Source organism: Anomaloglossus baeobatrachus, chromosome 4, assembly GCF_048569485.1.
Source record: "Anomaloglossus baeobatrachus isolate aAnoBae1 chromosome 4, aAnoBae1.hap1, whole genome shotgun sequence".
NCBI classification, from domain to species: Eukaryota; Metazoa; Chordata; class Amphibia; order Anura; family Aromobatidae; genus Anomaloglossus; species Anomaloglossus baeobatrachus.
In genome coordinates this window covers 672366441-672393786 of record NC_134356.1, presented here as the reverse complement: position 1 = coordinate 672393786, position 27346 = coordinate 672366441, and the positions used below count along the sequence as shown (strand labels likewise).

Genomic DNA, 27346 nt, shown 5'->3' with positions numbered 1-27346 from the left:
CTGTGGCAAAAAAATGCATCAAACCGGATGCAATTTTGATGCGGTTTTGGTGCGGTATTGGTGTGGTTTTGATGAGGTTTTGATGCGGTATTGGTGGGGTTTTGACGCGGTTTTGATGAGGTTTTGATGCGATTTGACTTTGATGTGGTATTGGTGCGGTCTTGATGAGGTTTTGATGCAGTATTGGTGCGGTTTTGACGCGGTTTTGATGCGATATGGGTGCGGTTTTGACACGGTTTTGATGAGGTTTTGATGTGGTATTGGTGCGGTTTTGATGAGGTTTTGATGTGGTATTGGTGCGGTTTTGATGAGGTTTTGATGAGGTTTTGATGCGGTATTGGTGCGGTTTTGACACGGTTTTGATGCGGTATTGGTATGGTTTTGATGTGGTATTGGTGCGGTTTTGATGCGGTTTTGATGCGTTATTGGTGCAGTTTTGACGCGGTTTTGATGAGGTTTTGATGCGGTATTGGGGCGATTTTTACACGGTTTTGATGTGGTATTGGTACGGTTTTGATGAGGTTTTAATGTGGTATTGGTGCAGTTTTGATGAGGTTTTGATGCGTTATTGGTGCGGTTTTGATGAGGTTTTGATGCGGTATTGGGGCGATTTTGACACGGTTTTGATGTGGTATTGGTGCGGTTTTGATGAGGTTTTGATGCGATATGGGTGTGGTTTTGACACGGTTTTGATGAGGTTTTGCTGCGGTATTGGTGCGGTTTTGATGAGGTTTTGATGCGTTATTGGTACGGTTTTGATGCGGTATTGGTACGGTTTTGACACGGTTTTGATGAGGTTTTGATGCGGTATTGGTACGGTTTTGATGAGGTTTTAATGTGGTATTGGGGCGATTTTGACATGGTTTTGATGTGGTATTGGTACAGTTTTGATGAGGTTTTGATGTGGTATTGGTACGGTTTTGATGAGGTTTTGATGCAGTATTGGTGCGGTTTTGATGAGGTTTTGATGTGCTATTGGTGCAGTTTTGATGAGGTTTTGATGCGTTATTGGTACGGTTTTGATGCGGTATTGGTACGGTTTTGACACGGTTTTGATGCGGTACTGGTGCGGTTTTGACACGGTTTTGATGAGGTTTTGATGTGGTATTGGTACGGTTTTGATGAGGTTTTGATGTGGTATTGGTACGGTTTTGATGAGGTTTTGATGCGTTATTGGTGCGGTTTTGATGAGGTTTTGATGCGGTATTGGGGCGATTTTGACACGGTTTTGATGTGGTATTGGTGCGGTTTTGATGAGGTTTTGATGCGATATGGGTGTGGTTTTGACACGGTTTTGATGAGGTTTTGCTGCGGTATTGGTGCGGTTTTGATGAGGTTTTGATGTGCTATTGGTGCAGTTTTGATGAGGTTTTGATGCGTTATTGGTACGGTTTTGATGCGGTATTGGTACGGTTTTGACACGGTTTTGATGAGGTTTTGATGCGGTATTGGTACGGTTTTGATGAGGTTTTAATGTGGTATTGGGGCGATTTTGACATGGTTTTGATGTGGTATTGGTACGGTTTTGATGAGGTTTTGATGTGGTATTGGTACGGTTTTGATGAGGTTTTGATGCAGTATTGGTGCGGTTTTGATGAGGTTTTGATGTGCTATTGGTGCAGTTTTGATGAGGTTTTGATGCGTTATTGGTACGGTTTTGATGCGGTATTGGTACGGTTTTGACACGGTTTTGATGCGGTACTGGTGCGGTTTTGACACGGTTTTGATGAGGTTTTGATGTGGTATTGGTACGGTTTTGATGAGGTTTTGATGTGGTATTGGTACGGTTTTGATGAGGTTTTGATGCGTTATTGGTGCGGTTTTGATGAGGTTTTGATGCGGTATTGGGGCGATTTTGACACGGTTTTGATGTGGTATTGGTACGGTTTTGATGAGGTTTTGATGCGGTATTGGTGCGGTTTTGATACGGTTTTGATGAGGTTTTGATGCGGTATTGGTACGGTTTTGATTTGGTATTGGTGCGGTTTTGATGCGTTATTGGTACAGTTTTGATGTGGTTTTGATGAGGTTTTGATGCGGTATTGGGGCGATTTTGACACGGTTTTGATGTGGTATTGGTACGGTTTTGATGAGGTTTTAATGTGGTATTGGTACGGTTTTGATGAGGTTTTGATGCGTTATTGGTGCGGTTTTGATGAGGTTTTGATGCGGTATTGGGGTGATTTTGACACGGTTTTGATGTGGTATTGGTGCGGTTTTGATGAGGTTTTGATGCGGTATTGGTGCGGTTTTGATGCGTTTTTTTGGGCCATCAAGAAAGTCAATCAAAGTCAATGGGTGAAAAAACGCTACTAAACCTAATTGGAATGCTGCAGATTTTTTCTGCATCAAAATCTGCATGGAAAAAAAATGCACCGTTTGGACAGCAAATCTAAAATCCCATAGACTTTGCTGGGTTCAGGAGAGGCATGCAGATTTTTATGCTGAGTTCTGAAAAACTACATCAAAAACTTCAGCGTCTGCACACAGGGCCTAAGAAACAACAAATCCATGTACTAACTGTCATGATGTGACTGCAGAATAATGAGGGATAGGAGCTTCTATACTATCCTCATGCTAGGGGACCTTATGCTATCCCTAACCTCAGGGTTACTCCTGATAGTGGAGATGCCAGAGTCCCATTACTGGCTATACTCCTGACCAGAACTAATCTTATTTCTCTCTTTCACCAGGGAAGGTCGGGGAAGGAGTGATATGGAAACACAGATAAAGACAGAAAAGCCAAAACTCTTACACACTGCACTGCACAGACACAGGAATAAACAACAAGAGACTCTGGAGAAAATCAAGAGCAGGAAGGTAACAATAAAAGACAACAAGAGTTAACTCCACAGCAGCACACAGCACCAAGTTCTAGAACAACCAGTTAGTCTGGATCACAACACCTCACTAGACCAACTAAGATAAACTACATCTGGCATAGAAAGAAGGATCAAGCCAGCATATATAGAGAGGAGCAGATTTGAGTGGCTCCACCACAACATGTGTTCAAAGGAGACTAACAAGCAGACTAGCAGAGATTAACTCTTGCTAGCTTGTCTATGATCCACCACGTTGCAGGTCGACGTCTGAGTCTGAATGTATATCACACAGATGACAGAGGCATTATCAGGCAGTGTCAGAATCTATAGTCTGACCAGATTCTGACGCTGCTATGACAGTCAGAGATGTCTGCACAAACCTCTGTATGACTCTAATACTAATGGATATGATTTAACATGGCCATATGCACTTTTAGCACCTCTGTAATGGGTAAGTACATTGTTCCTCCATTATCCTATACAAAGCACACAAGGAAAATGTGGGGCTGCATTTAACTGATATTGACTTGTATGCAGTGATATGGAGAATGATGGTGTGACCATCCTGAATATAATTATTAGTGATGAGCGAATATTCTCGGCACTATTCGTTACTTACAAGAATATTACCGGCATTACTGTGATTCTGAGGCGCTGTGCAAAAAAAAATGACTTAAGGGGGCTTTACACGCTGCGATATCGTTAATGATTTATCGTCGGGGTCACGTCGTTAGTGACGCACATCCGGCGTCATTAACGATATCGCAGCGTGTGACACTTACGAGCGACCTTAAACGATTGCAAAAGCGGTCAAAATCGTTTGCCGCGGAGAGGTCGTCCTGAAACTAAAAATCGTTCTCTGCTTATTAGCGATGTTGTTCCTCGTTCCTGCGGCAGCACACATCGCTGTGTGTGACACCGGAGGAGCGCGGAACATCTTCTTACCTGCCTCCACCGGCAATGCGGAAGGAAGGAGGTGGGCGGGATGTTACGTCCCGCTCATCTCCGCCCCTCCGCTTCTATTAGACGCCTGCCGTATGACGCCGCACGAACAACCCCTTTAGAAAGGAGGCGGATAGCCGGCCAGAGCAACGTCGCAGGGAGGGTAAGTCCGTGTGATGGGGGTAAGCAAGGTTGTGCGGCACGGTCAGCGATTTGCCCGTGTCGCACAACCGACGGTGGCGGGTACGATCGCTTGCGATCTCGGTAGCGAGATCACAGCGTGTAAAGTACCCTTTACTGAGATTTCCTATGGCTGTCACACTACTTCTGGGTCCGCTCATTAGATCTCATACATATGCACTGCTTCCCCCGCCCACCATCTCTGCCAGCGTCTGTGATTGGATGCAGTCAGACTGCTGGCATCTCTGATTAGCTGCCCTCACAGTATCAGAGTCCCTCCTTTATGTCTAGTACAGGGTGTATCAGAGTCCCTCCTTTATGTCTAATACAGGGTGTATTGAAGTCCCTCCTTTATGTCTAATACAGGGTGTATCAGAGTCCCTCCTTTATGTCTAATACAGGGTGTATCAGAGTCCCTCCTTTATGTCTAGTACAGGGTGTATCAGAGTCCCTCCTTTATATCTAGTACAGGGTGTATCGGAGTCCCTCCTTTATGTCTAATACAGGGTGTATCAGAGTCCCTCCTTTATGTCTAATACAGGGTGTATCAGAGTCCCTCCTTTATGTCTAGCACAGGGTGTATCAGAGTCCCTCCTTTATATCTAGTACAGGGTGTATCAGAGTCCCTCCTTTATGTCTAGCACAGGGTGTATCAGAGTCCCTCCTTTATGTCTAACACAGGGTGTATCAGAGTCCCTCCTTTATGTCTAATACAGGGTGTATCAGAGTCCCTCCTTTAGGTCTAATACTGGGTGTATCGGAGTCCCTCATTTATGTCTAATACAGGGTGTATCGGACATTGTTCCCAGCAGCGACCCTGGAGTCAGTGGTCCATCCAGGCATCTTCCCCATGATGTTCCCATTCCATTTCAGTGGTGTTTCCATTAATTTCACTGATTTTTAGGCACCCCCACACCTCCCAGGGGAGTCTGCAGGAAAAATGCTCGTTTCCAATATGCTCTTTACTTCAGATGAGCACCCGAGCATTAGAAATTGCTCGACTCGCGTAATGAGCACCCGAGCATTTTAGTGCTTGTTCATCACTAACGGTGACAAACTGGAAGTTGTAAAGAACTTCAACCTACTCAGATCAATGATCACTCAAGATGCATCGATTACACTAGAAGTCAATGGAGAATAATTATGGGCAAATCTACAATGAAGTCACTGGACAAGGTCTTCAAATCAAGGAACATTTCACTGGTGACGAAGACATGGCTCGTACATAGTCTGGTCTCAACTTGTACATAGTCTGGTCTTTTCTGAAGTAACATATGGAAACAAAACCTGGACACTAAAGCCCGCTTTACACGCTGCAATGTATCTTACGATGTGTCGGCGGGGTCACGTCGTAAGTGACGCACATCCGACATTGTAAGTTACATTGCAGTGTGTGACAGGTACGTGCGATTGCGATTGAACGAAAATCCGTTCATCGCATGCACGTCGTTCATTCCTCATGAATTGAACATGAGGTTGTTCAATGTTCCCGAGGCAGCACACATCGCAGTGTGTGACACCACGGGAACATTGAACAGATCTTACCTGCCTCCCGCGGCTCCAGCCGGCTATGCGGAAGGAAAGAGGTGGGCGGGATGTTTACGTCCCACTCATCTCCGCCCCTTCGCTTCTATTGGCCGGCTGCTGCGTGACGTCGATGTGACGCCGAACGTCCCTCCCACTCCAGGAAGTGGACGTTCGCCGTCCACATCGAGGTCGTATGGACGGGTAAGTACGTGTGACGGGTGTTAATCGTTTGTGCGGCACGTTCAACAAATTGAACGTGCCACACATACGATGGGGGCGTTGCAAATCGCATACGATATTGTATGTGACATTGCAACGTGTAAAGCAGGCTTTAAGAATCAAGATGTCGTGCTCCTGTCCTTGGCCTACTTAAAGGCTTTAAGACTCACACCTGGTCCCTGGTTTTGAGTGAGTTCTGAGGGACTGAGCTGGAGTTGGTTTGTTGTGCTGCATCTTGGGTTCTGTTGAAGTTTAAAATCCTGTCTGCGACCTCCCTTGGGTCCTTGGACGTGTTGTCACATATTTACCTTCGGTATGGTTGAGCTTCTGAGGTTGTCCATCATCCTTTTATTCCTGAGAGTCATCTGCCTTTTGCCTGCGGTCACTACTACCTGACAGCCAGCGGTCTCCCATCATCAAGTTGCCTGTCTGTCAGTGAGCACCAGTAATCCTGTTACCCTTCTCGACTCATCAGTATCTCTGCTACCCGTCCACCTGTTATTTCCATCATCTTGTTACCTGTCTTGACTCCTCAGTAACTCTGATGCCAGCGGGCCCCTGTATACCTGTTGCCTGTTTACTGTTTACAACCTGTTTACACCAATCTGTATTCCTGCTATGCTTCTGTGGTTTTTGCTGTTCAGGTTAGGTTCATCCATTATATTATGTAACTCTGCCCATGTCCATTATCTGTTAATCCCGGGACTTTATTTAACTGGGTCTTTTTTTGCATTTTTTGTGTCTGTGTTCCCCGTACTCCATCTCACTGCTGCAGTGGCACCCATGTGTCCACCCGGACGAGCGGGCTTAGCGCATCCACCCACAACACATGAGACTAAGGTTGTTATCAGTACCATGGATGGCAAGAAGAACAAAAAGGTCAATTATGGAACAAATGAAACCAGACATGTCACTCGAAGCAAGGATCGCCAAGCTACAACTTGCCTACTTTGGACACATCTTGCGAAGAGAGCAATCACTGGAGAAGGACATCATGGTTGGAAGAACAGTGTGAACAAGGCGAAGAGGAAGACCAGCAACCCGTTTGCTTGAGACTACCAAAATAACTCAGCAGAAGACTCTGGTGTACCTATGTAGGCAAAGAAGACCCTGGTGTACCTATCTGAGTGGAGAAGACCCTGGTGGACCTATCTAGGCTGCACAAGATCGATCTTCCTACAGAACGTTCATCCATCAATGCTAGGGATTGAGCTGAAGGCTGTTAAATAAGAAAAATAAATATTTACATATAGCTGGTATAACCTGGGTATCCTGTGTATATAATTATATATGTAAAGCTGGTATAACCTGGGTATCCTGTGTATATAATTATACATTGAAAGCTGGTATAACCTGGACATCTCCTGTATATAATTATATATGTACAGCTGGTATAACCTGGGCATCTCCTGTATATAATTATATATGTACAGCCGGTATAACCTGGGTATCCTGTGTATATAATTATACATGTAAAGCTGGTATAACCTGGACATCTCCTGTATATAATTATATATGTACAGCTGGTATAACCTGGGCATCTCCTGTATATAATTATATATGTACAGCCGGTATAACCTGGGTATCCTGTGTATATAATTATACATGTAAAGCTGGTATAACCTGGACATCTCCTGTATATAATTATATATGTACAGCTGGTATAACCTGGGCATCTCCTGTATATAATTATATATGTACAGCCGGTATAACCTGGGTATCATGTGTATATAATTATACATGTAAAGCTGGTATAACCTGGACATCTCCTGTATATAATTATATATGTACAGCTGGTATAACCTGGGCATCTCCTGTATATAATTATATATGTACAGCCGGTATAACCTGGGTATCCTGTGTATATAATTATACACGTAAAGCTGGTATAACCTGGACATCTCCTGTATATAATTATATATGTACAGCTGGTATAACCTGGGCATCTCCTGTATATAATTATATATGTACAGCTGGTATAACCTGGACATCTCCTGTATATAATTATATATGTACAGCTGGTATAACCTGGACATCTCCTGTATATAATTATATATGTACAGCTGGTATAACCTGGGCATCTCCTGTATATAATTATATATGTACAGCTGGTATAACCTGGGCATCTCCTGTATATAATTATATATGTACAGCTGGTATAACCTGGGCATCTCCTGTATATAATTATATATGTACAGCCGGTATAACCTGGGCATCTCCTGTATATAATTATATATGTACAGTTGGTATAACCTGGGCATCTCCTGTATATAATTATATATGTACAGCTGGTATAACCTGGGCATCTCCTGTATATAATTATATATGTACAGCTGGTATAACCTGGGCATCTCCTGTATATAATTATATATGTACAGCTGGTATAACCTGGGTATCTCCTGTATATAATTATATATGTACAGCTGGTATAACCTGGGCATCTCTTGTATATAATTATATATGTATAGCTGGTATAACCTGGGCATCTCCTGTATATAATTATATATGTACAGCTGATATAACCTGTATATCTCCTGTATATAATTATATATGTACAGCTGGTATAACCTGGGTATTATCTATATATAATTATATATGTGCAGCTGGTATAACCTGGGCATCTCCTGTATATAATTATATATGTACAGCTGGTATAACCTGGGTATTATCTATATATAATTATATATGTGCAGCCGGTATAACCTGGGCATCTCCTGTATATAATTATATATGTACAGCCGGTATAACCTGGGTATTATCTATATATAATTATATATGTACAGCTGGTATAACCTGGGCATCTCCTGTATATAATTATATATGTACAGCCGGTATAACCTGGGCATCTCCTGTATATAATTATATATGTACAGCTGGTATAACCTGGGCATCTCATGTATATAATTATATATGTACAGCCGGTATAACCTGGGTATCTCCTGTATATAATTATATATGTACAGCTGGTATAACCTGGGCATCTCCTGTATATAATTATATATGTACAGCTGATATAACCTGGGCATCTCCTATATATAATTATAAATGTACAGCCGGTATAACCTGGTTATCTTTTGTATATAATCATAGTATCATAGTATCATAGTTTTTAAGGTTGAAGGGAGACTCTAAGGGGCACTTTGCACACTGCGACATCGCAGGTGCGATGTCGGTGGGGTCAAATTGAAAATGACGCACTTCCGGCATCGCATGCGACATCGCAGTGTGTAAAGGCTGGATGATACGATTAACGAGCGCAAAAGCGACGTAATCGTATCATCGGTGCAGCGTCGGCGTAATCCATGATTACGCTGACGCGACGGTCCGATGTTGTTCCTCGCTCCTGCGGCTGCACACATCGCTGTGTGTGAAGTCGCAGGAGCGAGGAACGTCTCCTACCGGCCTCACTGCGGCTTCCGTAGGATATGCGGAAGGAAGGAGGTGGGCAGGATGTTGACATCCTGCTCATCTCCGCCCCTCCGCTCTGATTGGCCGCCTGCTGTGTGACGTCGCAGTGACGCCGCATGACCCGCCCCCTTAACAAGGAGGCGGGTCGCCGGCCACAGGGACGTCGCACGGCAGGTGAGTGTGTGTGTGAAGCTGGCGTAGCGATAACTTTCGCTACGCCAGCTATCACCACATATCGCTGCTGCGACGGGGGCGGGCACTATCGCACTCAGCATCGCAGCATCGGCCTGCGATGTCGCAGTGTGCAAAGTGCCCCTAAGTCCATCTAGTTCAACCCGTAGCCTAACATGTTGATCCAGAGGAAGGCAAAAAAAACCCCAATGTGGCAAACAAGTTCCAATGGGGAAAAATTTCCTTCCTGACTCCACATCCGGCAATCAGACTAGTTCCCTGGATCAATACCCTGTCATAAAATCTAATATACATAACTGGTAATATTACATTTTTCAAGAAAGGCGTCCAGGCTCTGCTTAAATGTTAGTAGTGAATCACTCATTACAAAATCATGCGGCAGAGAGCTCCATAGTCTCACTGCTCGTACAGTAAAGAATCCTCGTCTGTGATTATGATTAAACCTTCTTTCCTCAAGACGTAGCGGATGCCCCCGTGTTCCAGTCGCAGGCCTAGGTGTAAAAAGATCTTTGGAAAGGTCTCTGTACTGTCCCCTCATATATTTATACATTGTGATTAGATCCCCCCTAAGCCTTCGTTTTTCCAGACTAAATAACCCCAAGTTTAATAACCTGTCTTGGTATTGTAATAACCTGCAGGTAACGGGATACACAAGGACTGCACGGAACCACGGGGGTTAATCAATGCAAATTTAATAACATATTGCACAACACAGGTGGAGGAAAAATGCGGGAAAGGAGCACAGCAGTAGAGATAATGCAATATACATACAACTACTCTGAATAACTTGTCAAGGGTAGGAAGCCTCAGATTGTACTCCCAAAAGCAAAACACAGAAATCCTTATTAAACAAAAAAAACGCAGGGTCCTTGTTACCTTACTCGTATAACACAGTGCAGAGTCTTTTCCTATCTGTCCCTAACTAAAGTAGTGTGCACACTTAACTGCAGGTTTCAGCGTGGGGTACCTCGTCACCGTTGGGGCCCGTATTCCGCTGGCAGACACCTCTAAAGTTCAGTCTTTGTCCCGGATCTGTAATTTTCCCGTACTGTCTGGCACCTCGCTCCACATCCAGCCTTTCTTGGATCTGTGTCTTGGGGAGATGTCACGAACACTCAGGTACTTGGACCTTGTTCAGCAGGGCAGAATGCGGCCTTGCCTTCTTCCGCACGTCCGAACACACACTTCTCTGCATAAAAACAGCTACCAAATAGTGATGAGCGAGTATGCTTGTTACTACTCGGTACTCGCACGAGTATCACTGTACTCGGGCTACTCGGCGGGTACCGAGTAATTTTGCAATACTCGTGCTTTACTCGTGGTCTTCATCCCTGCATGTTGGCGCTCTTTTGAGAGCCAGCCCTCATGCAGGGATTGGCTGGCAGACCACTGCAATGCCACAGCCCTGTTAGTTGTGGAATTGCAGTGATTGGCCGGCCTGCACAGCGTGACCGAGCCTTTATACTGGCCGGCGCGCTGTGCTCTGTACACAGCCATCTCATATTCCCTGCTTTCCACGCCCACAGGCGCCTATGATTGGTTGCAGTGAGACACGCCCCCACGCTGAGTGACAGGTGTCACACTGCACCCAATCACAGCAGCCGGTGGGCGGGTCTATACTGTGCAGTAAAATAAATAAATAAATAATTAAAAAAAACGGCGTGCGGTCCCCCCAATTTTAATACCAGCCAGATAAAGCCATACAGCTGAAGGCTGGTATTCTCAGGATGGGGAGCTCCACGTTATGGGGGGCCCCCCACCCTAACAATATCAGTCAGCAGCTGCCCAGAATTGCCGCATACATTATATGCGACAGTTCTGGGGCTGTACCCGGCTCTTCCCGATTTACCCTAGTGCGTTGGCAAATCGGGGTAATAAGGAGTTAATGGCAGCCCATAGCTGCCACTAAATCCTAGATTAATCATGTCAGGCGTCTCCCCGAGATTCCTTCCATGATTAATCTGTAAATTACAGTTAAAAAACACACACACCCGAAAAATCCTTTATTAGAAATAAAAAACACTAACAAAGTCCCTCATTACCAATTTATTAACCCCGACAAACCCTCCATGTCCGGCGTACTCCACGGACTCCGGCGTCGCGTCCAGCTCTGCTGCATGGAAGTGACAGGAGCTGCAGAAGACACCGCCGCTCCGGTCACCTCCACGCAGCTAATGAAGGGAATAGCGCGATCAGCTGCTGTCAGTCAGGTAACTCCCGGCCACCGCTGGATCCAGCGGTGCCGCGATTAACCTCAGTGACAGCAGCTGATCGCTATACTCACCTCAGTTGGTGCGTGGAGCTGACCGGAGCGGCGGTGAGTAGCGCGATCAGCTGAGCTGTCACTGAGGTTACCCGCGGCCACCGCTGCATCCACCGCTGGATCCAGGTAACCTCAGTGACAGCTCAGCTGATCGCTATACTCATCTCATTAGCTGCGTGGAGGTCACAGGAGCGGCGGTGTATTCTGCAGCTCCTGTCACTTCCATGCAGCAGAGCTGGACGCGACGCTGGAGGACTGTGGAGTACGCCGGACATGGAGGGTTTGTCGGGGTTAATAAATTGGTAATGAGGGACTTTGTTAGTGTTTTTTATTTCTAATAAAGGATTTTTCGGGTGTGTGTGTTTTTTAACTGTAATTTACAGATTAATCATGGAAGGAATCTCGGGGAGACGCCTGACATGATTAATCTAGGATTTAGTGGCAGCTATGGGCTGCCATTAACTCCTTATTACCCCGATTTGCCAACGCACTAGGGTAAATCGGGAAGAGCCGGGTACAGCCCCAGAACTGTCGCATCTAATGTATGCGGCAATTCTGGGCGGCTGCTGACTGATATTGTTAGGGTGGGGGGCTCCCCATAACGTGGAGCTCCCCATCCTGAGAATACCAGCCTTCAGCCGTATGGCTTTATCTGGCTGGTATTAAAATTGGGGGGACCGCACGCCGTTTTTTTTAATTATTTAATTATTTATTTCACTGCACAGTATACACACACCGGCTGCTGTGATTGGGTGCAGTGAGACAGCTGTCACTCAGTGTGGGAGCGTGTCTCACTGCAACCAATCATAGGCGCCGAAAAGCAGGAAAGCAGGGAATAGGAGATTGATTAATGAGCGGCCGGCTTTTTCAAAAGAGGAAAAGCCACCGGAGTTTGAACAGCTGTGCAGCGCCGCGGCAGTGATCGGGGAACGGTAAGTAAGAGAGAGGGGGGGATACTCTCCTGAGGTGCTCTGCACAGGGGCACACGGTGGCAACTCCTGCCCTGCTTCACAACCTGGTGCTTGGGAGTCAATGTCTTAAAACAGGATCCAGTGACAGAACACACAAATTCATCTGCCAAGTACCGCTCAGGGGGAATACCAGCGTTAGCCGGCTCAGTCCGGCGTGGTACTACGGCTAAGTCACCAGACGTCGGCGCCGTATCAGGGAGTACAGTATTCTCGTCCTCATCGCTGGCGATTGGTGACTCCTGCTCTGCAGGGGTGGCACCTGTGTCTTGAATGGATGGGGGTGTGGATCTCTCCCAGTCTGCTGGGTTGGTCGGGGCCCGCCACCATTCTTCATCATCAGAGCCCTCTTCGACGGTAACAGGAACGGGCACGGGCACCGTCTCCGAGGTACTTTGTCTGGTCCTGTCTTCTGAATAGCAGGGCCTCAGCATATTACGATGCAGGATGAGGGTGTCGCCTCTTCGCTCGCCTCTCACTTCGTATACTGATCCATGGGGAGAGATTGTTCTGATCACAATGTACGGCTCCATTTTCCAGCGCTCACTCAACTTGTGTCTCGGGTGTTTCTCTGCAACTAGTACTCGGTCTCCTGGCACGAACGGGGCTTCACACACAGGTTTCCGCTGCGGGTGTGTCTTTTCTTGCAGCCTCTTGGTGACAATTCGATGGATAGTCTCCAGCCGTCGACGGTGACAGTCAACCCAGGAACCTACGCTCTGACCTTCGCTGATCTCGGGGGGAGCCAGGTTGAGCTCTTCAATGCCTCTTCCGGCTCTTCCAAACAGTAGTACGTATGGGGTGTACCCAGTGGTGGAGTGGACACGATTATTGTACGCCCACACGAGTTCTGCGAGATAGCCGGGCCAGTGATTCTTACGATCATCCTCCAACGTGCGTAGCATTTGTAGGAGGGTCCGGTTAAATCTCTCGCAGGCTCCGTTGCCCTGCGGATGATAAGGCGTAGTCCTTGACTTCTGCATTCCGTAAATCCTTTGCAGCTCTCTCATGACACTGCCCTGAAAGCAAGCCCCTCTGTCGGAATGTATTCTTTTAGGGCAGCCGTATACCCGGATAAAGTCATCACTGATGGCTCGAGCAGCTGATTCAGCTGTCTGATCTCTGGTGGGCGTCACCACCGCAAATTTGGAGAAGTGATCTGTCATCACAAGGCAGAACTGATAGCCCCGGTGGGAGTGGCCAATCTTCAGATAATCGATCATGAGTACTTCCAACGGCTCTTTGGTTACAATAGTCTGTACTGGTGCTTGCTGTGGGAGAGCCTTACTTAACTCGCAGGAACGGCACAGTTTACAGGCCTTCTCTACTGCCCGAAGCATCTGAGGACAGTATACTATTCTTTGCAACCACTGGTAAGTCTTGTCCGGTCCGAAATGGGCTCCCTTCTCATGCGCCTCTCGGGCCAGTGGTACTGCCATCTTCTGGGGTATCACTACTTGCCACCGTACTTCCAACTCTGTAGCTAGGTGCACCCTCCGATACAGCATCCCTTCTTGCACCGACAGCTTATCCCACTGGCTGAGAATCTGGAGGGCCACGTGCGACAGCGTGGCCCGTATTTCCTTTCTAGGCTTGCGCTGCTGGATCACCCACTCTTTCACTTGAAGCAGTTCTGGGTCAGATGACTGGATTTTCACCCATTCCTCTCTGGTTTGGCCAAGCAGGCGTGATGTCGTGCCCGATGTAATTTCCAGCATACGAGCCTCTACCACTTGAGCGGTGAATTTACTGAAGTCCGGAATTTCGTCTTCCTCCAACTGTTCATCTCTCTCCCCCACTGGGGCTTCGGTGGTAACACGAGAAAGGGCATCCGCATTCTGATTTTCATGCTTAGAGCGGTACTGCACATGATAATTGTATCTGGAGAGTCGTGCCAGCCACCTCTGTTCCATTGCTCCCAGTTTGGCAGTGGAGATGTGAGCCAGGGGATTATTATCCGTATAGACTTCAATTTGGGCTCCCGTGAGATATTCCGAGAACCTTTCGGTTATTGCCCATACTAGTGCCAGTAACTCCAGCCGAAAGGAACTGTAATTCTCGGGATTGCGCTCGGCTTCTCGCAACGTCCGACTTCCATATGCAATCACCCGTTCAGTACCATTCTGTACCTGGGCCAGTACTGCACCCAGGCCGTAGAGGCTCGCGTCTGTATACAACCGAAAAGGGAGGTTATAGTCTGCATAGGCAAGCACAGGGGCGCTAACCAAGGCCTCTTTCAATCGGTGTAAGGCTTCTGCTTGTCTTGGTCCCCAGCAAATTTTCTGTGCTTTTGGTCCTTTCGCAGTCCCTCGGAGCAATTCGTGCAAAGGTTCTGCCTCCTTCGCAAAATCTTTGATAAAGCGACGGTAATATTGTCACGCTCTCCGGGTCCCCTGCTCTGCTCCCCGGCTCACCTACCACGCTCCCCGGCTTCCCTGCTTCTCTTCCCGGTCTCCAGCCTCCATTGCCTGCGGTCTCCAGGCGGCCCGGTCCCCGCTCCCGGCGCCCGTCGGCTACTCAGCCCCAGCCCGGCTCTCCTGCTGCCTGCTCACCGCTCCCTGCCCTGGCTTCTGGCACCCGGACCTCGCGCATGCGCAGTAGGGCGCGCGCGCGGTCATTGACCCCTTCTTAAAGGGCCAGCGTCCACTGACAGGAAATTGGACACACAGGTACAGGGTATAAAGGGGTTTAGTGTCCAAGTGGGCGGGGCCTGTTCTTCGTGTTTCCTAAGCTAGGAGTCAGGTCTCCTTGTCCCTGTGATATACTCACCTCTCTCTCTTCTAGAGCCGCTCCTGCCTCGCCATCCGGTCCTGCCGATTCCCGAACCCCGCACGCTGACCATCTGCCATCCCGTCAGTCCGTACCATCTGTGATCCCTGTGGTGACCCGTCCTCTCGCTCCATCGGTTCCGGACTCCGCCTGACAACATCTTGGCCTCCGAACCTGAGCTCCGTCACCCGGACTACCATCTGTGACTCCGTGGTCCCAGGGACTTCTACATTCTACTATTTTGCACGGACTATCCTGCTACCTGTAGTGCTCCGGCTATCGGACCCCTTCCCTTCAGTGAGGAGTTCGGCCCAGTGGATCCACCTCCTGGGTCTGCCCGTCCACCTGGCCCTTACAGTAAGAACAGGCCATGGATCCCGCCGAAGCACTCGCGGCCTTGCAGGAGGAACTCACACGCCAGCGTGAGACCCAGACCCGTATGCTGAACTTTATGTCTTCTGTGGACGCCCGCCTGAACACGCTACAAGCGTCGGTTACATCTTCGGCATCTCGAGCTTCCACTGGACGATCCACGGCCCCAGCTCCCGTGGCAGCCTCCTCGGATGCTTCCAGGCTTCGTCTGGCCTCACCACCCCGGTACGCCGGAGATACCAAGACCTGCAGGGGATTCATAAATCAATGCTCCCTCCATTTCACGCAACTGCCGCATTTGTTTGCCTCCGACCAAGCCAAGGTCGCGTTCATGATGTCCCATCTAGAGGGTGAGGCACTGGCGTGGATGAACCCCTTGTGGGAGAAGGAGGACCCTGTGACCACTAACATCCAGGAGTTCCTGCAGGCATTTCGTGGCACCTTTGATGAGCCCGGACGCGCCTCCGCGTCTGCCTCATCTCTCCTACGGTTACGTCAGGGGACTCTGACGGTGGGTCAATATGCCATCCGTTTTCGCACCTTGGCTTCGGAACTCGGGTGGAACAATGAGGCTCTAACCGCCGCCTTCTGGGAAGGTCTCTCGGGTCGAATTAAAGACGAGCTGGCTGGTCGGGACGTGCCGTCTACCCTGGATGCCCTGATTGCGCTAGCAACTCGAGTGGACATCCGCTTTCAGGAACGATCCAAAGAGGTGTGCCGTGAGAGACGTCCTATACGGGATTCCTCTCCTCCGCAGAAGCCCGCCGTACTTCAGTCAGCGTCGTCTGGTGTCTCCGTCCACGAGCCCATGCAGATCGACCGTGTGCGGCAGTCTGAACAACGCCGAGCAGAACGGCTCGCCAAGGGCCTCTGCTTCTACTGCGGAGAGGGCACACACCTTCTACGCTCCTGTCCAGAGAGGCCGGGAAACTCCAAAGCCTAGGGTTGGTAGGAGAGGCCACCCTAGGTGCTGGGACTCTCTCAGACCCGGTTACGTGGACTGTTCAAGTGACAACGGGAGAGACGCGGTTCACGGCCGAGGCGTACCTCGATTCCGGGGCAGCAGGCAATTTCATCCAGCAGGCCACGGTGGACAAGTACCAGGTGCCTGTTACTCCACTCGACAAACCCCTCGTGATTGCATCTGTGGATGGGAGACCCCTCTCTGACACCATCTCGTGGATCACCAAGCCGGTGGAACTGCGTATCGGTGCCCTGCACACCGAGAACATCGCTCTCTACGTCCTCCCACACATGTCACATCAAATCCTGCTGGGACTCCCCTGGTTACGGACACACGAACCATCAGTCAGCTGGGGCACTGGTGAAATCACCCGATGGGGCTCCTCTTGCCACGAGAACTGTCTGAAGACCATACAACCCATCCGACGACCTCCGGTTCCAGAGTCCCTACCAGGACTGACCTCGGCCTATTGGTCCTTCGCGGACGTCTTTGACAAAAAGGAATCTGAGGTACTTCCGCCACATCGTCCTTACGATTGTGCCATTGACCTGCTCCCGGGAACTACACCACCTCGAGGACGGATATATCCGCTGTCTCCTGCCGAAACAAGGGCCATGTCTACCTACATCACAGAGAACCTGGCAAGGGGATTCATTCGGAGATCCTCCTCTCCCGCTGGAGCAGGCTTCTTCTTCGTTAAGAAGAAAGAGGGCGACCTACGCCCATGCATAGACTACCGGGGATTGAACCAAATCACCGTGAAAAATAAGTACCCCCTGCCGCTCATCCCCGAATTGTTTGATCGGCTTAGAGGAGATCGTGTGTTCACCAAGTTGGATCTTCGGGGTGCCTACAACCTGGTCCGCATCCGCTCAGGGGACGAATGGAAGACCGCGTTCAATACTCGCGATGGGCACTATGAATACTGTGTGATGCCCTTCGGCCTGTGTAACACACCAGCAGTCTTTCAGGAATTGGTGAACGACGTGTTCCGAGACCTTCTCTATGTCTGTGTGGTGGTGTATCTTGATGACATCCTGGTCTTTTCTCCGGACCTCCAGACCCACAGAGAGAACGTGCAACTGGTACTACAAAGACTGAGGGAGAATCGTCTGTACGCCAAGTACGAGAAGTGTGTCTTCGAGCAGTCTTCTCTTCCCTTCCTGGGTTATGTAATCTCCGATACCGGCCTGCAGATGGATCCGGAGAAGGTGTCTGCCATTCTCAACTGGCCCGCTCCTTCTGGACTGAAGGCAATACAACGCTTTCTGGGATTCGCAAACTATTACCGTCAGTTCATTCCTCACTTCTCTGCTCTGACTGCACCTCTCTCCGCCTTGACCAAGAAGGGGGCTAATCCAAAGGACTGGTCACCTGCGGCCGACGCCGCGTTTGGCTCCCTGAAGTGGGCATTTGCTTCATCCCCTGTGCTCCACCGTCCGGAGTTAAACCGACAGTTCACCTTGGAGGTGGATGCCTCCTCCTCGGGAGCCGGAGCAGTGCTCATGCAGAAGTCCTCCTCCGGGAAGATGGTTACTTGCGGTTTCTTCTCCAAGTGCTTCTCTGCGCCTGAACGCAACTACACCATCGGTGACCGGGAGCTATTGGCAGTCAAACTGGCTCTGGGGGAATGTCGCTACCTTCTGGAAGGAGCAGTGTACCCCGTGATCATTTACACAGACCACAAGAACCTGGAATACCTGCGGTCTGCTCAGCGACTGAACCCACAGCAAGCCAGGTGGTCCTTGTTCTTTGCCAGGTTCGATTTCCAGCTCCATTTCCGACCTGCGGACAAGAATGTACGCGCAGATGCCTTGTCCAGGTCATTCCTGCCAATGGAACAGGAGGAGGAGACATCCCAGCCCATCATCTGCCCTAGTAAAATCATTCCGGTGGCCCCTGTCACCCTGGCCCAGATACCGCCCGGGAAGACCTATGTCTCTGAGACTGACAGGCAAAAAGTGTTGCACTGGGGTCATGCCTCGAAAACAGCCGGCCATGCTGGTCAGAAGAGAACATGGAGTATGATTGTACGTCATTACTGGTGGCCATCTCTTCGCACGGACGTCGCTTCTTTTGTCTCTGCCTGCTCCTCTTGTGCCAGGAACAAGACGCCCAAACACCTGCCATATGGCCGTCTTCTGCCTCTGCCTATACCCTCAGTTCCGTGGCAACACATTGCGATGGACTTTATTACGGACTTGCCATTGTCCTCCGGACACACAGTCATATGGGTCGTGGTGGATCGGTTCTCCAAAATGGCTCATTTCGTCCCTATGACTGGACTGCCCTCTGCCCAGGAACTCGCTGACGCCTATATACAACACATCTTCCGCTTGCATGGCTTTCCATCACACATTGTGTCCGACAGAGGAACTCAGTTCACCTCCCGCTTCTGGAGGGCCCTCTGCAAACATCTGGGAGTGACTCTGGACTTTTCTTCAGCCTACCATCCTCAGTCGAATGGCCAAGTGGAACGAGTCAATCAGATCTTGACCTCCTTCTTACGTCACTACGTCAACGCCCATCATGATGACTGGTCCACGCTTCTTCCTTGGGCTGAATTCTCCCATAACCACCACGTCAGTGAGTCCTCCTCCAGCTCTCCCTTCCATGTCGTTTACGGACTTCAGCCTTCCGTTCCATTACCTGTATCCTCTTCCTCGGATGTCCCTGCTGCTGATGCTGTAGCCCGTGACTTTGCAACAATTTGGGACTCTGTCAAGGCGTCCCTTGGACGTGCTTCCCTGCGGATGAAGAGACACGCAGACAAGAGGCGTCTGGACCCTCCGTGTTTCTCTCCAGGAGATCTCGTCTGGCTTGCTTCCAAGTACGTCCGATTGAAGCTGCCATCCTACAAGCTGGGTCCTCGCTACATCGGGCCGTTTAAAGTCCTCAGCAAGATCAATGAGGTCTCCTACAAACTGCAGCTCCCGGCCACGATGAGGATACCCAACTCATTCCACGTCTCCCTGCTCAAGCCGGTTGTCCTGGGTCCCTTCTCCGCTGCTGCCAGTTCGGCTCCTCCTCCTATTGCCGATGATGACATCTATGCGGTAAGGGATATCGTGGCCATGAAAACCGTACGGGGCCGACAGTTCTTCCTGGTAGACTGGGCAGGGTATGGTTCTGATGATAGGTCCTGGGAGCCCCGGGAGAATGTGGGTACTCCCCTGATCCGTGCATTCCTGTCCCGGTTGCGGGGAGGGGGGCGTGGGGGGGGTACTGTCACGCTCTCCGGGTCCCCTGCTCTGCTCCCCGACTCACCTGCCACGCTCCCCGGCTTCCCTGCTTCTCTTCCCGGTCTCCAGCCTCCATTGCCTGCGGTCTCCAGGCGGCCCGGTCCCCGCTCCCGGCGCCCGTCGGCTACTCAGCCCCAGCCCGGCTCTCCTGCTGCCTGCTCACCGCTACCTGCCCTGGCTTCTGGCACCCGGGCCTCGCGCATGCGCAGTAGGGCGCGCGCGCGGTCATTGACCCCTTCTTAAAGGGCCAGCGTCCACTGACAGGAAATTGGACACACAGGTACAGGGTATAAAGGGGTTTAGTGTCCAAGTGGGTGGGGCCTGTTCTTCGTGTTTCCTAAGCTAGGAGTCAGGTCTCCTTGTCCCTGTGATATACTCACCTCTCTCTCTTCTAGAGCCGCTCCTGCCTCGCCATCCGGTCCTGCCGATTCCCGAACCCCGCACGCTGACCATCTGCCATCCCGTCAGTCCGTACCATCTGTGATCCCTGTGGTGACCCGTCCTCTCGCTCCATCGGTTCCGGACTCCGCCTGACAACATCTTGGCCTCCGAACCTGAGCTCCGTCACCCGGACTACGATCTGTGACTCCGTGGTCCCAGGGACTTCTACATTCTACTATTTTGCACGGACTATCCTGCTACCTGTAGTGCTCCGGCTATCGGACCCCTTGCCTTCAGTGAGGAGTTCGGCCCAGTGGATTCACCTCCTGGGTCTGCCCGTCCACCTGGCCCTTACAAATATCCGGCTAGCCCCAGGAAAGCTCGAACCTCCCGCACTGTGCTGGGTGTGGGCCATTGTAGCACTGCTCTCACTTTCCCCTCGGAGGGCTGTACGCCGGCTTCTGACACCTTGTGTCCGAGATATTCAATCTCTTCCTGAAAGATCCGGCATTTTTTTGGTTTTAGTTTAAGCCCATGGGCCCGTAACCGCTGAAACACTTGGTTCAGGTTTTCTAGATGTTTCTCAAAGGTTGCAGAATACACTACTATATCGTCCAGGTAAATCAATGTGGCCTTGAAGTACATGTGTCCAAGGCAACTTTCCATGAGGCGCTGAAACGTTCCTGGGGCATTATTTAGTCCAAACGGCATGCGATTGAACTCGAAGAGTCCCATGGGTACAATAAATGCGGTCTTGGCCTTGTCTTTCTCTGCCACAGGGACCTGCCAATATCCGCTGGCCAGATCGAGGGAGGAGAAGTAACGTGCCTTTCCCAACGCCGACAGGGACTCCTCTATCCGGGGCAGAGGGTAGGAATCACGAACCGTGCATCCATTAAGCTTGCGGTAGTCAACACAGAAGCGGGTAGACCCATCCTTTTTCTTGACCAGCACGATTGGGGCAGCCCATGGACTCTGACTTTCTCTTACCACCCCGCTCTTCAGCATCTGCGCCAAAAGCTCTTTTACCTCTTGGTAGTACTTTGGGGGTATTTGTCTGTACCTTTCCCTGATCGGTGGGGCATCTCCTGTGGGTAATTTGTGCTGAATCTTGTCAGTACAGCCGAAATCTTCTGCGTGACGGGAGAACGTGGCTTGATTCTCCCAAATAAAGTCCTCTATGGCTTGGGCTTGCTCCGAAGCGAAGGGGCTCAGGTCCACTCCCATCTGCCCTAAGATGACGCAACTGTTCCATTGATCAGTGGGTTTCTCTTTTCTTTCCATAGAAACAGCCCAAGTCCAGGCTTCCCCTGCCATGGGCTGCAATTCAATCAATTCTGCGGCCGCCACCTCTTCAGGCGCCAGGTAGACATGGGCCAGAACAACTCCCGAGGTCAAGGTGTAGGCCTGTTCACCGGTGTTCACGCAACGGAAAGGGACCCTTCCATTTCTTACTGTTGCTAAAGTGCGAGCCACCAACGGTTCGTCTCCGTTCTCTTCACCACGGTAAGGCTCCACCAACACCTCCATCCCCTCGAGTGTACGGTGGGCCCCGACTGGCAAGGTGAGGACTGTCTCACGATTTGGAGGTAGAGTAATTGTTGTCTGTCTTGGGACTCGAACCCTCCCCACCGGGTAGCGGCTCCCACCATTCTTCCACAGTCCTCGGGCACGGACAAGGTGTTGGAAGACCTTTTGGGCGGGCCTGTTAGCAACTGTTGTCTTCCAGTAATCACAGCCCCCCTTGTTGAAGAGCAACTGGTCTAATTCTTTCAGGACGTTCATGCCCACGATAGCTGGCACCTCTCTGTCGTACCGGCCCTTTGTTAACACAATCCCTTTTTTGCCTAAGTTCTGGCCACAGGCACGTATGTCCATCCACACGACCCCTACAACCGGAATGGGAAGATTGTTTGCAGCCCTCAGTTTGATATGAGCCCCTTTGTCAATGGATACAGTTTGTCCAAAATGTTGGTAGAACTGTTCTGGCATGGTGGTTGTGACGACATGGACTCTCATGGGTTAACGTTTCTTAAAATCCAGCCAGACAGCATGATAGATTGTCTATAGATGGGGGAGAAGTCCCTCATTGTTTTTACAAGACTCTTGTTGACTCAATGTAATTGTGTTGGCCACTGAAAGCTAGACGTATTGTTCTCCAGACATTTCCAGTAACCATTGTATTGTAGTTGTGTATTGATAATGTAATTACCTTAGTAGCCATTGTCTAGTCGGTGACTCCCAGTTTACATGTACACCCTCAGCCTTTCTAAGCACATCATTTAAATGAACATTGTCCAAGCAGCTTGAAATTCCTCCAATGGTAGAAGCAATCTTGTCCAACCAATCGATGAGGACGCAGTGTATCCAAGGGGAAGGTTGTGGCTATAAAAAGAACTTCTTTAAGCCACCAGTTGTTGTTGATGGTTGATGGATTCAGTCTAAGCTCTTTGGAGCTGACTGGAGGATCAGGACAACTTATGGCTTCAATCTAGGGACTCCGGATCCGGTTGGAGACCATATCCACAGCCTAGGGATTTCGACTCCGGCTGCCAGGATTGTAACCTCAAACCAGGACTACCTAAGGAGGACACGCAGGTTGGGACAGTTCAGTCACCTGTTACAGACTTTGCAGACCTCAGACAGCTTGGAACCTGTGAGGCATGGACATTCTAAATCCCTGGTGAGCCAGCGGAAGGGTGAGACTCTGTTGCCTGTTACATTTGTGTGTTTTGCTGGTTATGTGTTATGTGCTGTTAATTGTTTGGGGATCCAATAAAGTCTAATTATTGTGGTTCCCTCACCCTGTGTTGTCTGAGTAGTGTTACGCCCACGGTTAGGGAGGCCGGCGTTCAGTTGGGATGAGCCCTGAGCCACGCTGTCTTTCTAAAGGCGGCGGGTTTTAGTGGACGAGAGCGCCCACTGAGCCCCGTGTCTCCACAGTGGTCACTTGGGACCCAGTATCCATCAGGCATCTTACTTCTTTCCCTTCAAATTCGGCCGTGATTGTCGGCGTGCAGGCTGCTATATCTTCAGGGCGTTGGTTTTCTCTAAGCTCAGTTGGTCTCCTTGCCATGTGCCCATCCATGGAGGGAGGCACTAGTTTAACGGCGGTCTTTCTTGAGACGTCTTCCTCTCCGGACAGTGTCGGAATAAATGGTTCCGATTTCCACAGTTCCAACACTGGTATTCTCCAGCGGGTCTCGGTCGTCTCTGCTCGATCTGTCCCCTCTCTTCTTGATAGGTATGCGTGCGGGTATTTGGCCGCGGTGCTGTAGTTCCTACTTCTGATGCCGGGGCTTGCATATTCTTCAGCAACTCTTGTAGAGCAGTAACAGTCTCTTGTAACTGATCCACTTTAGCCTCAAGCTGGCTCGGTTCTCGGTTTTTCTCACCCGGGACTATCTTATGTATGCAAACTTCTCCCCAGGCGTTCTGCGGGTCGCAATTTTCAGTTTGTGCGCGGGAGAATGCTTCTTCCAATATTTCCTGGAAAGTTAGTTTTTTTTCTACCCTGAGCCGTTCACGGAGGGCACCTTTGATCTTGGGGTTATGTAACCCACGGAGGAATTGATCTCGTAGGGTACGTTCAGCATAACCGGAAGTTTGTGCTAGCTCTGGCTCTGCTGTAAGCATTTGTCTCATTATTCTCTGGAGTGCATTTGCATACTGTGGCAGACCTTCCTCTTCACCCTGCAGCCTGTAGAACAGTTGCGCCTGTAAATCTCCTGCTTCTGGTTTCCCGCCATACACTCTCTCAAGAATCTTCACCACCTGCTCTAACGTCTTTCGTTCACTCTCAGGGCGCAATAAAATAGTCTCTTGAGCATGGCCTTCAAGGGCAATCAACAGTATCTCCCCTTGATTTTCTGCAGTCACTCCTGCTACTCTCAACATGCCCCTCACTCTCTGCGCCCAGTCATGGAGAGGTACATTGTTGCCAGTAAATTTTGGTATATGGGTCAGCATAGCCCCCAGGGACAGCTGCCTTGCTGGTATTCCCCCATCAGGTTGTATTAGTACACCTCCATCAGCGACACCCCCCTGTCAGTCCATTGTTCCGTACCAGCCTGCGTATCCTGCCGACTACGCCAAATGTAATAACCTGCAGGTAACGGGATACACAAGGACCGCACGGAACCACGGGGGTTAATCAATGCAAATTTAATAACATATTGCACAACACAGGTGGAGGAAAAATGCGGGAAAGGAGCACAGCAGTAGAGATAATGCAATATACATACAACTACTCTGAATAACTTGTCAAGGGTAGGAAGCCTCAGATTGTACTCCCAAAAGCAAAACACAGAAATCCTTATTAAACAAAAAAAACGCAGGGTCCTTGTTACCTTACTCGTATAACACAGTGCAGAGTCTTTTCCTATCTGTCCCTAACTAAAGTAGTGTGCACACTTAACTGCAGGTTTCAGCGTGGGGTACCTCGTCACCGTTGGGGCCCGTATTCCGCTGGCAGACACCTCTAAAGTTCAGTCTTTGTCCCGGATCTGTAATTTTCCCGTACTGTCTGGCACCTCGCTCCACATCCAGCCTTTCTTGGATCTGTGTCTTGGGGAGATGTCACGAACACTCAGGTACTTGGACCTTGTTCAGCAGGGCAGAATGCGGCCTTGCCTTCTTCCGCACGTCCGAACACACACTTCTCTGCATAAAAACAGCTACCAAACAAAACTAGCTCCTCTGCACATCCTGTTCAGGACTGTACCAAGTAAATCAAGCTGCAGGGGTTTGTGCCCGCTGTTCTTTGCTTTGACAGTAGGTGGCAGCATAACAAGGAAAAGTCCACAGTCTTCTAACCTATATATGTAAATGTTAACAGATCTTACAGTATTGCAGCCCACCCATTCCTCTAATAATCTTGGTGGCTCTTCTCTGCACCCTCTCCAGTTCAGCTATGTCCTTCTTATATATCGGTGACCAGAATTGTACACAGTATATAAGTGCGGTCGCACTAGTGACTTGTACAGAGGTAGAACTATATTTTTTTCATGAACACTTATACCTCTTTTAATACATCCCATTATTTTATTAGCCCTGGCAGCAGCTGCCTGACACTGACCACTAAAGTGAAGTTTACCATCCACCCATACACCCAAGTCTTTTTCTGTGTCTGTTTTACCCAGTGTTCTACAATTAAGTACATAATCATAAATGTTATTTCCTCTACCCAAGTGCATGACCTTACATTTATCTACATTAAACTTCAATTGCCACTTCTCAGCCCAATCCTCCAATTTACATAAATCTCCCTGTAATATAAAATTATCCTCCTCTGTATTGATTACCCTGCAGAGTTTAGTATCATCTGCAAATATTGAAATTCTACTCTGTATGCCCCCAACAAGGTCATTTATAAATATGTTGAAAAGAAGCGGGCCCAATACTGACCCCTGTGGTACCCCACTATGAACTGAGACCCAGTCCGAGTACAAACCATTAATAACCACCCTTTGTTTCCTATCACTGAGCCAGTTTTTAAACCAGTTACACATATTTTCCCCTATCCCCATTATTCTCATTTTATGTACCAACCTTTTGTGTGGCACCGTATCAAAAGCTTTTGAAAAGTCCATATACACAACATCCACTGCATTTCCCTGGTCCAGACTTGAACTTACCTCTTCATAGAAGCCGATCAAATTAGTTTGACAGGATCGATCCCTCATAAACCCATGTTGATACTCTGTCATAAGGTTATTTTTCTTGAGATACTCCAGTATAGCATCTCTCAAGAAACCCTCAAGGATTTTACCAACCGTAGAGGTTAAACTTACCGGCCTATAATTTCCCGGCTCAGTTTTTGTCCCCTTTTTGAATATCGGCACCACATTTGCTATGCGCCAGTCCTGCAGTACCGACCCTGTTATTAAGGAATCTGAGAAGATTAAAAATAATGGTCTATCTATCACAGAACTCAATTCCTGTAGTACTCTGGGGTGTATGCCATCCGGGCCCGGAGATTTGTCAACCTTAGTGATTTCGATGCGGCGGCGTACTTCCTGCTGGGTTAAGCAGGTAATATTCAAGGGTGAATTTATGGCATCACTGGTCATGTCATCTGCCATGGCATTTTCTTGTATAAAAACCGTAGAAAAAAAGTCATTCAGCAGGTTGGCTTTACCCTCATCCCCTTCCACCATTTCACCAAGACTATTTTTAAGGGGGCCAACACTATCGCTTTTCAGTTTTTTACTGTTTATGTAGTTAAAGAATATTTTAGGATTATTTTTACTTTCTCTCGCAATGAGTCTCTCTGTCTCAAACTTAGCTAACTTAATTTGCTTTTTACATATTTTATTTAATTTTCTATAATTATATAATGCCTCATCACTACCTACCCTCTTTAATTCTTTTAAGGCTTTCTGTTTTTCTTTTATTGCTTCCCTTACAGCTCTATTTAGCCATAGGGGTTTCCTCCTATTTCTAGCATGTTTGTTCCCATAGGGTATATTTTCTGCACAAGCCCTATTCAGGATGCTAATAAAAGTCTCCCATTTGCTTTGTGTACTTTTATTACTTAGTACATCATCCCAGATTATTGCACTAAGATCATCTCTCAACCATTTAAAATTTGCTTTCCTGAAGTTTAGTGTCCTTGTAGCCCCTCTACTAGACATCTTACTAAAGAATACATGAAAACGTATTATTTTGTGATCACTATTCCCCAAGTAACCCCCAACTTGTATATTTGATATGCGGTCTGGCCTATTGGTTAGTACAAGGTCTAGTAGTGCTCCCCCTCTTGTGGGGTCCTGTACCATTTGTGAAAGGTAATTATCTTTCATTGTTATCAAAAATCTATTTCCTTTGCTGGAACTGCAAGTTTCTGTTCCCCAATTTATATCAGGATAGTTAAAGTCCCCCATAATAATTACCTCTCCGAGACTCGCTGCTTTATCAATTTGCTTTATGAGGAGATTCTCTACCTCTTCCATAATATTCGGCGTCTTATAACACACCCCTATCAGTATTTTATTATTCATTCTCCCCCCCTTATCTCCACCCATAGGGACTCTACATTCTCAGTACCCTCACATATGTTGTCACGCAGGATAGGTTTTAAGGATGATGTTACATAT

The 27346-nt window shown here is 48.7% G+C and overlaps 1 protein-coding gene across 1 annotated transcript in view; it reads right to left on the bottom strand.

Moving 5' to 3' along the window:
* Positions 1–27346, bottom strand: part of LOC142302087 (uncharacterized) — a 92815-nt gene that overhangs the window by 51467 nt on the left and 14002 nt on the right. The gene's annotated exons all lie outside the window — the stretch shown is intronic.